The 14,535-nt window shown below is 42.3% G+C and overlaps 1 protein-coding gene across 1 annotated transcript in view; it reads left to right on the top strand.

Moving 5' to 3' along the window:
* The window catches only part of KIAA0319 (KIAA0319 ortholog), a 415,358-nt gene that overhangs the window by 252,991 nt on the left and 147,832 nt on the right, over positions 1-14,535 (top strand). The window lies entirely within an intron of this gene.

Raw genomic sequence — 14,535 nt, 5'->3', positions numbered from 1 at the left:
AAAGAGAGCCTTTAGTGAGTGCCAGAACCTGGCATCAATGGACATTTTAAATGCTTGTAGGTTAGCATCCCTGACTAGGTTATATTTCACCAAGAAACACCAAAGGGCCAATTCACAAAAAAAAATTACTCATAAAATGTGTTGTTCGTGCCTATGTATGTTTGGCGTTAAAGATTATTTGACTGATTAATAAACACTACCACTCAGTCCATGCATACATTATGCATGATGTGATGTTAATGATAATTCATATACAAAATGGATGAGTGCCTGTTTACTTATCTCTACGATTGCATACTTTACTCGTTGCATGTAGTACCCATGCATACTATTAGGGGATATGCATTTTTTGTCCTTTTTCTTTTGATAAAAATAGTTGTTGTTGTTTAAATCCCTGTCCTTGTTACACAGACCATGTGAAAACTGGATATATTGACGCTGTTGATTCAGGTGTAAATTTGAGGTGCTGAAAAGTATAGACATGCATTGCACAGTGTAAGTGACACCCTTAAAGTGATAATGTTGTTCAGCTAATTGAATTTAATTTCGATGACCACCTCTAAATCTGCCCCCCTGTGCCCCTGCCCCCCCCACCCCAGTCCCCTTCCTCCCTGGCAGTCACTTTAGCAGATGGGCTGGTGGTTAAACTCTGCTTTTGGAAACCTCGTGGTTCTCCAACTCTAAATGATACAATCGGAGTGTAAAGTGGGACCTCTGGCAATTTATGGTGGAGGTCCCAGTGTGCAAAAGTCTAAATCGTACACCTTATCTTTTTCCAGCTGAATATTTTTAAAGTCTTACAGAATATCCATTCTTTTTAGGTCTCAACCTTGCTATCGCGTAAGCGATCGCAAAGCGAGACTATAGAAAGCGGGTTTGAAAAGTGCTCCCAAAAAGCGGATTGCATGGCTAGCACGCGCACAATCACGCGCATCGTGCCGCCATGCAATCCGCCTTTTGGGAGCACTTCAAAGGGTCCGCTCCCCCGCCCCCAAGCGCGAGCGCACCACGCTCCGCCGGGCTTGCTTTGTTTTTATTTTTATTTTTTAACTTCAAGTGCGAGGCGCGCGTGCGGCCAATGCTTGTTTAAATTAACGTACTTGCGAGCCACGCTCCCAACCACAGCGTTCGGTTTCATGTTTTTTTTTTTAATTAACGCACTCAGGCGTTCTCGGGTATTCTACATACATTTACACAGTGCCTCGCATCGATCTGGCAGGCGCGCGTGTTTAATATGTACGCACTGTTCCCCGGCTACTTCAGCATGACATCCACACGCTGCACAACAGCACGGAGAGGTCACGCCGGGGCAGGGCTTTAAGTGGGCCGGGTCTGTCCGGGTCTGAGCACCGGCAGTTTTTTTTTGGGGCCCTCGAAACGGGTCTCTATCGGGCTCTATTTTCGTGGCTACTAAAGGTAGTCCGTTCTTTATTTTTTTTTTTTTCGGACCCGTTTTGAGGGCCCAAAAAAAAACTGCCGGTGCTCAGACTCTGCCCACTGTTGCTGCACTCATGGGCGTAGGAAGTGTGGGGGACGCGGGGGATATATCCCCCCCAGATTTTGGAGTGGGGGGGACACGGGGGACAAGGGTGGGGGGGACGAGGGGACAAAGGAATTTCCCCTCTCCCTTCTGTTATCACAGGGCCATTAGCACGTGAAAGCGCTACCTAATGGCCCTGCACTTGACCTGCCTGGAGTCAGAGGCCACCCGCCCTCTGCCTTTTGTTATGCTGCAGGAAGGCTCAGCCTTTCTGGGAAGGGCAGAGAACGGAGAAAAAATAAACGCTGTCTCTTTTCCTTCATGGCAAGGACCGTGTCCACTACTCCTGACCTGCCTCTGGCGGCTGCCCTCCTCTTTATTCCTCCATCTCTTTCTGTCTCTGTCTCGCTCCTGCTTACGTGCTGATTTCAAGAGGCAGCTCTTAAGGTACTCTCTCTTGCCTCTCCTTTTCTTTATTTGTTCCCCTGTGAAATTGATCCAAAAAAGGCTGAACACTTTGGCTGTAAATGTCCTCATTTTCTGACCGTTTTCGATTGAAAAGAAAAACCTCGGAATGGAGAGAAAAAATAGTTAAATACCTAAATAAAGCAATACAGAGTGGACAGCAGACAGGCCAGACTGTTATTTACACCCACACACATTAGCGCCACTTTACAGAGTTTGCCAGTGAAAGCGCTAGTTTCTTTTTATCTTCTTTCTTTGAACAACATTGTTTTCCCAGGGTGGGTAAGTGCGCCATTCCTAAAGGGACTGCAATACCTGGTTGATGGGTAGAGTGGAAACGTTTAATATGATCGTTTCCAACTTTTTAATTATTTTAGCTTATAAAATGCGGCTCTGTGTTTGGGGATGTGGTCTTTTTTAAACCAAACTGCATACATTTTGAAAGGATATAAGCAATGGACATTGAAAGGGGTCCCTTCCTGGTCCAGTAGCCATGTCTTGAACTTTTCAGGCAAAATCACTTACTGATTTCTGAATAATGAGTTTAAAACCGTTAATGTAACCATGTTTTTTTCTGATTACAGTTCGCATGCTTTGCTTATTCATGCATTCCCTATGAGTGTTTGCTTTTTCCAGGGTGTTATTCCTTTTTTTTCAGGCAGCATTTTACTGTTGCTTAGTGCATAATTTGAATTTAGTCGCAGCACAATTGAGTTGTGCTGAAGGCAGTGCGAGTTTCTCTCAGTGGGGCAGTATGGTGTTCAGTGTGGGAGAGAATGTGGCACTCTGGCCAGAGCTGCTGAATTTGGAACTGGAGAACCATGTTCAGACCTTCATGACCAGTTCACCATACCACACTCCTGACAGAGCTTATTCCGATGCTACACCTTAGAAGGCCCGATAGACCTTAGAAGCCCAGGTGTCTTAGCACCCGCAGGTGGACCTGTCCACCACAATCCATACTGCAGTTCAATTCCAGTCTTACGGGCAGGCATATGAAGAAGCACATCCTAGATTGACAGTGAATCTGTCACTGAGGTCACAAGACCCTTGAGGCCAGTCCACCTCACCCATTGGTACCTCCATTGGCCTTTTTCCAGCACTAGCAGTGCAACTTGCCAGGGGTTGGCAATGTAGGATTTGCATGCACACCAAACTTAGGGGGTGATTATAATGGCTGTGGGACCACCACGTCACCCCGTCGGTGGCGGTCCCACCGCCATTGGTGACTGCGTCACAGCCCGCCATATTACAATGGCGGGTGGTTACCTGGCGGTCGGACAGACCAACCACCACGCACCCGACGGGCTTCTTGAGCCCGCCGGTGTGGTGGAGGGGCTCGTGGTTCCTACAATGCTGGTGGTGCCTACCATGCACTGCAGCAGGGATTACGATGTCCCTTAGCCGCCAGCTTATCAATGGCGGTTCACCTGCCATGGAAATGCTGGCGAAAGGGACATTGGGGGCCCGTAGCAGGCCCCTTTACCCCTGGCCCTCAGACATGGGTCCTGGGGGGCATCTATGATGCCCCACAACATATCACTGAACCATGTGGCAGGCACCGATATATTTAACATGTTCCTTTTTTTTTTACTTTGCGGCGGATGATGCAGCCAGCAGCACCTGCTGCAATGTAAAAGATAGGCACTGCGAACACCGTAGTGGCAGTCGCATTGTAATGCCTATCGTGGGGCCTCCACCTTGAAGGCCAGCGGTCCCATTCCCCGATTCGATGGCGGTGGTACTGAAGTCCATTTGGACTGAGCTGAAAAAGGATAAGATTCATAAACTGTAATTTTACAAAAATTAATGTCACATCTAGCATGAATTGAATTTAACAAAAGAAAATTGTGTGTTTCCTCCTACTAAAATATTGACAGGAGTTAAAGTATATAATTATGGACTACAGCCATGTGACAGATAAAGGTCACAGTTAAGAAATCCTCAATTTATGTCATCTGGCCGTGTGTGAAAGAAAATGGAAAAATCTTCATGCCTATGGATAAAACTCAATGGTCCTCCATTTGAAACATTTGACCCAAAGCTGTATGTAAAGAGTTGGCTTGCAAAAGGTAGAAGGTCTGCTGAAGAAAATTGTTGTGAGAAACCCCAGCAAAACAAACACACTGAATATCTTCGAGGGTTTTGGGGAATCCTGCAATAGATTTCTAAGTAATATAAATATTCTTTACATGTTTTTTAAAGTGTTTGGTATTTTTATGGGTTATACTTAATAAATATACCTTTTTGCCTATTTTATTATCCTTTGCTGGATGCGACTTCATGATTTTCTTAAGCACAAAGTGCTAGTTATTTTGATTTAGACCACGCCCCCACTCGGATAGGCCACGCCCCTTCAAGACATTAACCACGCCCCTTTTAGAGCACCCCCAGTTTTTTTTTCCCACTTAAAGCACTGCGCCGGGGCCATCTCGGATTGCTGCGCCGTAACAGCGAGGAAAGGCTGCTGTTATTAAATGTTCTTAATTGGCGTTTTCATTTCGCCTCCGTCGACTGGAAAATATGAGTCTTGCATCATGTTAACAACCCCTTCCGAAGTGCCCCAAGATGGCTGAGACTGCTCTAGGGGCGCGTCACACGGCAGGATGTTCTCTGCCACAGTCACTGCTGCCTCCTAGTCAAGGACCGCCAGTGCACACCCACCCAGAGCAGGGAGGCTTGAGCTGTGCACAGATCCGTGCCTGCTCTGACTGCCGTCACAGGGCTGCTCGGTTTTTACTCTTTTATACATGGCGCAGAGAAGGATTTTTTGAATGTATGTAGAAAAGTCATTCGGAATATAATTTTTTTTCATGCTCATGCTCCCGCCCCTCTCCCGCTGTACTTCCGGTTCCAGTTTTTTACTTTGCTCCTGCCCCCCTTCCCGCCGTGTTCACTCTGCTCCCACCCCCCTTCCCGCCGTGTTCACCATGCTCCCGTCCTCCTTCCGTTGTCTGCATTTCCTTTCCTCTCTCAGCCGTCCCACACCGTCACTCTGATCGCTATTTCTGCAGAACGGCAGAGCACCCAGGATAATGTGCAGCATGGCTAACCACTTACATGGTCCCATGGACCTATTGGCTATGCCAATGCATGTAATTTGTTTGGCGCTTCGATGTCAGAGGCGCTGTTCTCGGAGGGCAGGCTGTTATATTTATGCATAGGCAAGAACACCTTTCAAGATGGCAACACTGCTCTTTCTCTTATCATGTGACCTAGTACAGCGGGCCTTTTAAATGTGCCTTCCACCCCAGTGCCAGCTGCAGCACAATATCCCAGACGAGCAGCGCAGCCCTGGTCCAAATAGTTTCCGAGCCAGAGCAGAAATTAGACTGCACATATTCTGCAGCCAAGTCGGGTCCAAGGAGAAGAGTTATTCCTCGGGCCAGCGCGATCCTCGTGCTTTCTGTTTAAGTGGAGAGAGCTTCCCTGCTGGTTTATCAGTAAGTGGTGAAGGGTTTCCTATTTAAAAGGGTGACCTAATTAGTCGTTTGTGATGTCTCGTCTCTTCTGCAGTGTGAGATTGGAGTTTACCAGAGGTTTTCCCTGGGTTTGTGCACGTCTGTTGTTGATCCTACCAGGCGGCATTTTTCCAAACTATTTTTCCATGGTAAATTACCCCTGGACTTCTTGAGCCTCAGCGGGTGCACTCCAGGGGTGTCAGTATCACTTGAATGTCAGGGCAACTATACTCCACAGTAATAGTTGTTGCAGTTTGTACGTCCAAGGGAGGAAGCCCTACTCATATGGCGGTACCAGCACAGCATACAGAGATGGATGACCCATGTGGCATCATGGTGGCTAGTAATTTCTCTCCGATAGACTCCCGAGTGGGGCGTGCAGGTGTTGGTCGTTACAATCTATTAGCATATACTACCCAGATTACTTCACAAAAAATGCCCTTCCCTGGTAATATATTCACCCACTTGTCCATTTATTTATTCATTTATTTATTCAGGGGTTCCACTGAGCTCACTTCTGACATTTTGCAAATGTCATTTTGCACCATGCGTGCGTTAGAAATAAAAGGCACATGCCTTTTAATCGGCACACTTAACAGCATTCGTTTGCTATGTTGTGTGTGTGTGTGTGTGCGCAACAGGAGGGGGGCTTGGTGAAAATGATTGCTTTTACTGGAAATTGTCATGCTGTATTACCATTCTTCTTTAAAACACAATGTGAGTGATTGGGTCACGCGAGTCCACTTTCATCTTCACAAATTAAACTGCATGTGGAAATGAAATCACTCTATAGTGTGTGCGTCATCCGCCAGCATATCCGTGTTTCAAGCTTGTAGCCTAGTGCTGTTAGCAAAGGCTGCGTCACCGAAGCTTTTAAACTGTATTTTGCAATCTTCCTGCTAAAGCTCCCTTACAGTCGTGCAAGGTGAAGATTTACTGCTCTCCTCCCAAATGATGTTTAAGAGCCCAAATTTCACATTTCTGGGATTCCTCAGATTCCCATAGAGTTGAAAAAGGGGAGGGGAGGGCCGGTGGGGCACATTATACCAGCGCTGTAGTGGTATGAAATGCAATGTTTATAATTTATTTGTTTTTGTTTGGGATTTTAAATGATGTGCAGCGTGTAGTTTGTCTGCTTTTAAATTAAGTATTGAGTAACCTGATCTGGTCGCCTTAAAGATTTCGATGGCTCACCAGTTCTATGTATGTTTGTAAGTTCTAAACTGCCTCAGTTTGTAAATATGGACTACTTTTTAGCAATCTAATGCACTAAATGGGCCACTTAAGCTCGTAAACACTCTACCAAGCATCAAAACATCAGAGGTCTGAAATATGAAGTTATGAAAACACTTTATTTTGAAAAATTACACGTACAAAAACAATGATTCAAAAAAGGTGTTCAAAGTTTTAAAAATGTCTTATTGGTTATATATAAGGTAACAAAAATGCGTTTTTATTATAACTTTTCAACATGTTGCACAACACCCACGCTGCTCTACAACATAGCCTAAAGACACTGACAAAGCCAATAGCTCTGCCTAAACACTTACAAGACCCCAAAGGCGAGACATATTGGCTATGTCAATGCTCGTTTTCAAATGGGATAAATTTAAAGAGGATAACAATATTTCTATAAAGCATTGAGTCAAGGTTTTTCTCTACTTTCAATTAAGTCTTAACATTTTATGAAGCAGGTTTCTTTACTTCAAATTCCTCCTATTTAAACAAATGGCTGTATTTTTCTGTTGTAAATATGGCGCAGTGTCTGCAGGCCGCTGGGTGCAAGTTGCCTGCTGTTTTTAAATGCGACACTTTTTAAGAGAAAGACATTTAAATGCAGAAAAATGTTCCATACTAGGAACATTTTTTGCAGAACATTTTGTCTGCACTTTAAATTTCTACCAGTAAAAAAAATGTTGGTATGTTTGCATTATACGTGTTACAGTGCCACATTTGGCAAAAGGTATGTTTTGCGCCACAAGTACATAGGACACCGGCATTTACCTGTACACACATGTCCCATTCATACGCACACATGTTCATATATCCCAGAAGACCACGTTCTCACTGACATACATCGCAGCCCTGTCATAGTGCCCCTAGACAAAGTATTTTGTAGAAACCTTAGTCTTTTGCTCTATGGACAAAAGGCTTACATTCAATAAAACTGAGTGTCCAGTAACACTGAACGAGTGGCTTGGTCTTCAGCAACTCACAATGATTTTCACTGATCAGAAGTAGCTCTCACTAAAGAAAAGGTTGGAGAACCCTGCTTTAAAGAAATATCAAGTAATGCATTCCTTGCTGGTGATGAATAATAAAGTTCAGAGGAACTATAATACTTGCTTCTGTGTCTTTAATATACTCCAGACATATTTTAAAGTTCCCTTCAAAATCTCCATTTTGTCCCAAGTTCTTCCTAATGCCCAGTTTATGCCACTTGGAGGAAAATAAATAAATGAACCATATCACTAACAGATAGCCAGATAGGAAAATCAACCAAGAGACCTGTTTTCCAAGAGCAGGATGACAGTTCAATCGAAATATAAAATGAATGAGTTACAAGGCAGATAAGGTCTGCCAGCAGAGGTTAGGAAGTGGCAAGTCAAGGATGCCAGTAGCTGAAAGAAGCAAACCCCAAAACGCCCCGTTTGATTCTGGTGAATGCTATCCGGAAGAGGAAGTTTCTCAGCAGAACAAACAATTCTTTTTATTATTTTTAACATCTACAACTATTCTGCTTTTCATTTTTTAAAATATTTTATCTAAAAAATGTAATACGACAATATAGTAAGAGGAATATTTTTAACACAAGTGTGTTTCTGAATATACAATACTGTGATATTACTGCTTTATACCAAAAAGCCCATGATATTCTGACTTAATAGGGGATGGGAAACATCACAGAATTGCAGTGGGAACTTTGAAAAGGCAGGCTGGAAGTGGAGGCTTGAGTGTCCCTGACTTTAAACTGTACTGCCTAGCAGAACAAAGCCAGTGGATTTCCAGACGAGTAGCAGGGCGCAATCCATGGAGTTGTGTGTAAAAAAATGATCAGATGGCGGTTCCCAGATCATTGGGCACCTAGTGCCCTGTTCTAGGTCGCGACTGTCTCTATGCTTCAAGCTAGAGGACCAATATCACTATTGGCGCACACTGCTGCGCACTTGCGGTTCAGTGCCATATACACCCAATATTCTATAGAAATGGCTGATGTGGGAGGGGTGCCGATATTAATTGACGCTTTAGCGAACATATCTGGGTTCAACCCTGGTCAGTCCCCGCACTACAGATACATAATGAGCAAAATATACATCATTACAAATACTGAGCCGCAAACACATGGCTACTTGCAAGCACTATTTACCATTTGTGAGCAGTAATGGAGGCCTTAGGAAATTCCCAACTACCAAGCAGTGATAAAAACTGATATCTTACTTCTCCCAAAGGGTCAGGAACACAGCTAACCACTTTGGAAGAACCGTGTTCAGTTAATACCTGCATTTTGGATGTAGGTGACCAAGTGGGGAGTGTTTTTTTTATGTCAGTCCCCCCGGGGCACAAGAAGGCATCCACTTCTGTCTTTTTGCTCAGATCAGCCGTCCTCACAGAAGTGGATGCCTACTTGTGCCCCAGGGGAACTGCAGAACAGCAGTTCGCATTTGCAATGCAATAGGTCTCACATTTATGTGAGTTTGAGCTATTGACATTGCAAATGACAATGCCTTTTAATAATGTTTCAAAAACAAGAATAAAAGGCATTGCCATTTGCAATGTCAATAGCTCAAACTCGCGTAAATGCGAGACCTATTGCATTGCAAATGCTTGTTTTAAATTATTAAATAAAGCTTGAACCTAAGCAACGAATCGTGAGTCAGTACTCACCAGGTCATTGCAACCCACAGAAATTACTAAGAGACCTCATCAATATCTTTTCAGCATCTCATAGCATTATTGGGTGGGGTAGTTTGCACCTTTCTGCTTAGTTTATTAGTCCAAACACCATGTTAGTATAAGATTTTATCTCTTTATCTTACAAGGAACCCATGTGCACTTTTCCCACAATGTTTTTGTATTTTACTGTTTTATTCCTTTCCTATTTTATCAAAGGGTGTGATTCTCCTACTCATATCAGCCTCGAATATGCTCTGCGGGTCTACTCTAGTGATTCAGACTTTAATTCTACTGGGAAGGCTTGACTGGGCTAAGGATTCCCTTGCCATGGGTTGCCCCACGTAACCTTTTGTCTGGCACATCGTTGGTGGAATCCCCTTCTGCTTAGCACCTTTTATCTCTGGGGTATCAAATATTTACTCACTCCGGATCTTGGAGTAATCTTTTTACTGTTTATATTGTTTTTATTTTTCAGTTATATTTCATGTTGTCTTGTTTTTATGTTATGGTACAAGATGTGGAAGGTTTAATGTGAATAATTTGGAGGCGCAAAGGAGGGATAGCCACGGAGGTTCCATTATGTAAAGTCCTATGAAGACTCTGACTAACCCCGTGTATTCGTGGTTCAACTATTGTTCTATCATTTAAGCATGAGTAGGAACTTTTGTCTTCTCACCTTTAAATGGCCAGGGACCATCCCCCTATAAAACTGGAAGTTGTGCCTAATTAGTTTTACTTCAAATATATAGATGTAGCTTTCTTATATAAAACAGACCTGAAACATTTGAAACGTTATGTTTCAGGACCCACAGGTGTCCTTCCAAATTTCACTGTAATGTACCTAATGAAACAAAAGGGACTGCAGTTCTGTTCCTCAGTAGGGAGCCCGCGTTTCCCTAGGTGTGCCACATACTAATAGTTGAATTTATTGTGGCCAAGCTGGTAGTACCAGAGACAATTTTCTGATTATTGTTTGTTCTGATAGAAATTTGCTCATTGTTTTCTCTTCTCTTGAAGTAACCATTTTGGTACTGATTAGTGGCAGGTTGATGCTTTCAGCGTGCCTCATATTATAAACGTTTCAGTTGTGGGTGACATGACATCTTTCTGTAGTTGTGTCCATCCTCTTACCATTCTGCTTCTGGTTACTCTTAATAATAATTGTGTTTTTATATCCAGTAGAAAGTAGTTGGTGGTAAACTTTGGTTTGTATTAAAGCAGAATAGTTTTAAAGTGTGTTCTTTCTCTCAGTTGACACTCTCTAGTATGAAATTGCAGCCAAATCACTGTGAAATTAACCACAGTGCATTGTGACATTACCTCCACAAATAGTCAGATAATGTTCCCCTAATCCCCATCACATCCGTTGACACTGTCTCATGATATTGCCCCTCTGTAATTCATTAATTACTCCCCTTATCATACTTATACTTTCCAATTTCGGTAAATGACATTACATCCACACCAGCATGAAGTGCTTCCCATAGTACCAACAAATATTTCTAAACCTCATATCTTTAATACCAGTATTCCAAATTTACCAAAATGTGGGACCTTGAAAAAATAAAGTTCATACACTAATTTATAAATTTAGGATTGGATCCCTTTTACATTTGTATGGTGCACTTACAAATATATAAATTCTAATTCATTTAAGGTTTGGGTTGTTGGTGAGAAAAGCTTCTGGGGGGCGGCGAAGGTGGGGCAAACAATATGGTAGAGAGGAAGATACTTATGTTTATGGGGGGGCCTCGAAGATCCAATATGAAATCACACCTCCTACCATCATTCTTTTCATAAATTAGAATCTTTATGGTGAGGTATTCAAAATGTGTGCTAATAATTTAATCTAGTTACTCTGAAATCTAAATTTTGTATTGCTAAATATTTTAGGAAATAACCAATGCATGTTTCGCTATTTTGCTTCATCAAGGAAGTAACTATCAAATGTCAGACATAAAATTGAAGCACACTTAAACCTATAATAAATCAACTCAACTATCATTAATTGCTATAATCATGTTGAATTTCATGCTGTTAGTAACAATGAAGAATGCAGTGTTTCATCTTTCTCAAATAATTATTAAATACTTTAACAAAAAATCCAGAAGGTGCTTGTAACAAATTGTATCATGTAGGTGAATTTCATGAGTCATTAAAGTACTTCATGCACATTTAATGCCAATTTATTTTATTCGCAAATGCAGAATGCAGTATTCAAGTCATGTAGTAATGTCTATAACCCATTTGGGTGTGTACGATACAAATTGGAATTAACTTTACAGTTTACCATACATGTGCAACCTGACCATCTCATTTAAATTCAACATTTTTATAATTGAATTATAGAATGACAGATTACCTTAATAGTTATTTTGACAATATAATCTGGCATTGAAAAAGCATATTTCACTACATAAATTTCATATAATGTGAAGTGCCTCAGTTCAATGTCTTCTTGAAATATTATATTGGCCAATAATAAACCCTGACGTCTAATAAATAAACAACATATATCACTACCTAGTAGCCAGTACACATATTATTTACACATATATTGTGTTTCATATACATGGTGAAGATTTGAATAAGCACCCCTGCTTACTGGTAACTTTTAAGTGAACATGTTGATGACTACAAAAATCAACAGATTTGAGGGTTGAGGCAATAGCAGTCCGCACCTGACACTTTAATGTATGGGTGGTGATCTAAAGGTGCAAGCAACCATGGAGTACACCCCCCTATACTCCTACAGCAGGAAAAAGAGAAATTTCCTAGAATAACATTGACACATTGGGGTCCCGCCCTCAAGTGTGGAACCTCATTGTGTGAATGTTAATGACTACATTGTGGTTACTGGCTTGATCATGTCTTGATTTAAAGACGCTGGGCAAATGCGCCCAACAATACCAGCTGCTGCCTCCTGGGTGCCTACCACTGGAAGTAGAAGACCTCCATTGTAGTCTTATGAGATATCTCACATGTAGGGCTACCCCAAATCATATGTACCTTCTTTAGTTACTACATTTGACTACTGTCTCATTCTAAACATAATTTAAGCTAAATTTTAGAGTTTTGAAAAAATAGTTTGCATAGTTGCAATGTTTTTTCATCCTGCCACATGGTTTAAGCCTTCCAGTTGCAAAAGTATTTACACCAAATTCAATTGATCACACTGTCATGCACATATGAGTATTGTCTTGTCTGCTCTTAGTCTTTCCATTTTCCAAATTCAGATGGTCTTTGTTGATGCTTTTGTCAAAAAAAAGAATGTTTTATTTGTCAACACCACTTCCATTTCTCCAAGAGTAGGCTAACCTAGCCACTGCATTCCTTCAAACAAATATCACATAGTAAATTTATGGCTCTGGTCAAAGCAAGCAGGCCAGCCAGCAGCCCTTCTGACCCTTGTCTACCACAAATCTTCAAGAACATTATTTTAACTACCTCAGTAGTCACACCAGTAAGAAGGATCATCAATAATTCCTTAACTACGGGAATCTTTCCAGAAGACCTAAAAAAGGCATATATATGCCCACTATTAAAGAAAACTAACCTGGACCCCCCTTGACCCCGACAACTACAGACCAATTTCAAATGGACCTTTCCTGGGCAAACTGATAGAAAGAGCAGCATTATCCCAGATGTCACAATTCATTAAAGATAACTCCATACTTTCTGACTTCAAAACAGCATTCCGTCCAGAATCTGCCATCATCGCCATCTGGGATGATCTTAAAAACACAGTAGACCGGAACAGGATTGTTGCACTACTTCTCTTGGACCTCTAACCTGCCTTTCACACAGTTGTCCATGAGACTGTAATATAAAGACTCTACGAAGCCGGCTTAGAGGTGGCTGCTCTCGACTGCATCACATCCTACCTTCAAAACAGAACAAATGTAATCCATTCTCCCCCTTTTTTCATCCAAACCGTACTTCACAAAAGCAGGGGTCCCTCTAGGCTCTATCAGCTCACCCATGCTTTTCATCATCAACATGTAGCCATTACCGGCAATGATCAATGAATTTCAGCTCACATGCTATAACTATGTAGATGACACACAAATGCTCCTTAAACTGGAAAGCCCCCAAGACATTAGAAACTCAGAAATCTTCAGTTGACTCAGAGCCGTTGATCAGTGGATGACATCCTAAATGAAAATACTCACATGTGGCGATTGGAAAGAATATGACCAAATCGGCGACTGGCTTGACGATCTGGGACCACCACCTAAAGTATCTAAGGAAGTAAGAAACCTTGGAATTACCATGGACTCCAAGATGTCAATGAATGCCCAAGTAGACAAATTAGCAAGGTCCAGGCTTCTATCTCTTTTGTACTGTCTAAACTTGATTACGCCAATGGCCTCGACCACAGACCATCTTTATCAACTATGAAAAGACTACACTGGATTCAGAACTCTACTGGCAGACTACTCCTACATGTATGTTTATGTTTATATGTTTACATAGCGCTCGATTCCCGAGGCATCTTGGCGCTGTGGCGTGTAAGCAAGATCAACGCACTGTATAAACCGGGAACCTATGCGGTAGTGAACAACCATGTTTTTAGACCCTTCCTGAAATGCTGCAAATTGGGTTGAAGTTTCATGGCCAGAGGCATTTTATTCCAAAGCTTTGCCGCACATTGTGATATCGCCCTGCCTCCCCATCTTGCCCATCTGGTCTGTATGATCTTAATAATACCCAGGCTAGCCGATCTAAGAGCGCGTGGGGGAATATAAGGTAGGAACCGTCTTTGAATGTCCTCGGCACCGCCACCGTATATTGCCTTATGCACAAGGCATAAAGACTTAAATTCCACCCGCTGTTTAACAGGAAGCCAGTGTAGCGATTTCATTCCTGCTGAAGTTGACTGTCCCGTGGGTATATCCAGAAGTAGCCTCGCTGCGGCGTTCTGTAAGGATTGCAATTTTCTGATTTGGGACTTATCAATGCCCAAAAATAGGGCATTGCAATAGTCTAACTTGGACAAGAAAAGTGCTACCATGACCATCTTTTGCAACTCTTGTTGTCTGAAGATCCACATTCAAGCTGCTTTGTATCACCCAAAAAGCAATACATTTTACAGGACCACGTTTCATCGGGAATAAAATCACCAAATACATTCAACAAAGGAACCTCAGCTCCAGATTGGCACCTCGCCTCAAACTCCCTCCATACAAGAAAAAAAATATAAGTGGCTCGCCCTTCTCTGTTCAAGCTGCCAAA

The sequence above is a fragment of the Triturus cristatus genome, chromosome 5_2 (assembly GCF_964204655.1).
Source record: "Triturus cristatus chromosome 5_2, aTriCri1.1, whole genome shotgun sequence".
Classification (NCBI taxonomy): domain Eukaryota; kingdom Metazoa; phylum Chordata; class Amphibia; order Caudata; family Salamandridae; genus Triturus; species Triturus cristatus.
The sequence above is the reverse complement of the archived record's forward strand: the minus strand, read 5'-3'. Positions and strand labels throughout refer to the sequence as shown.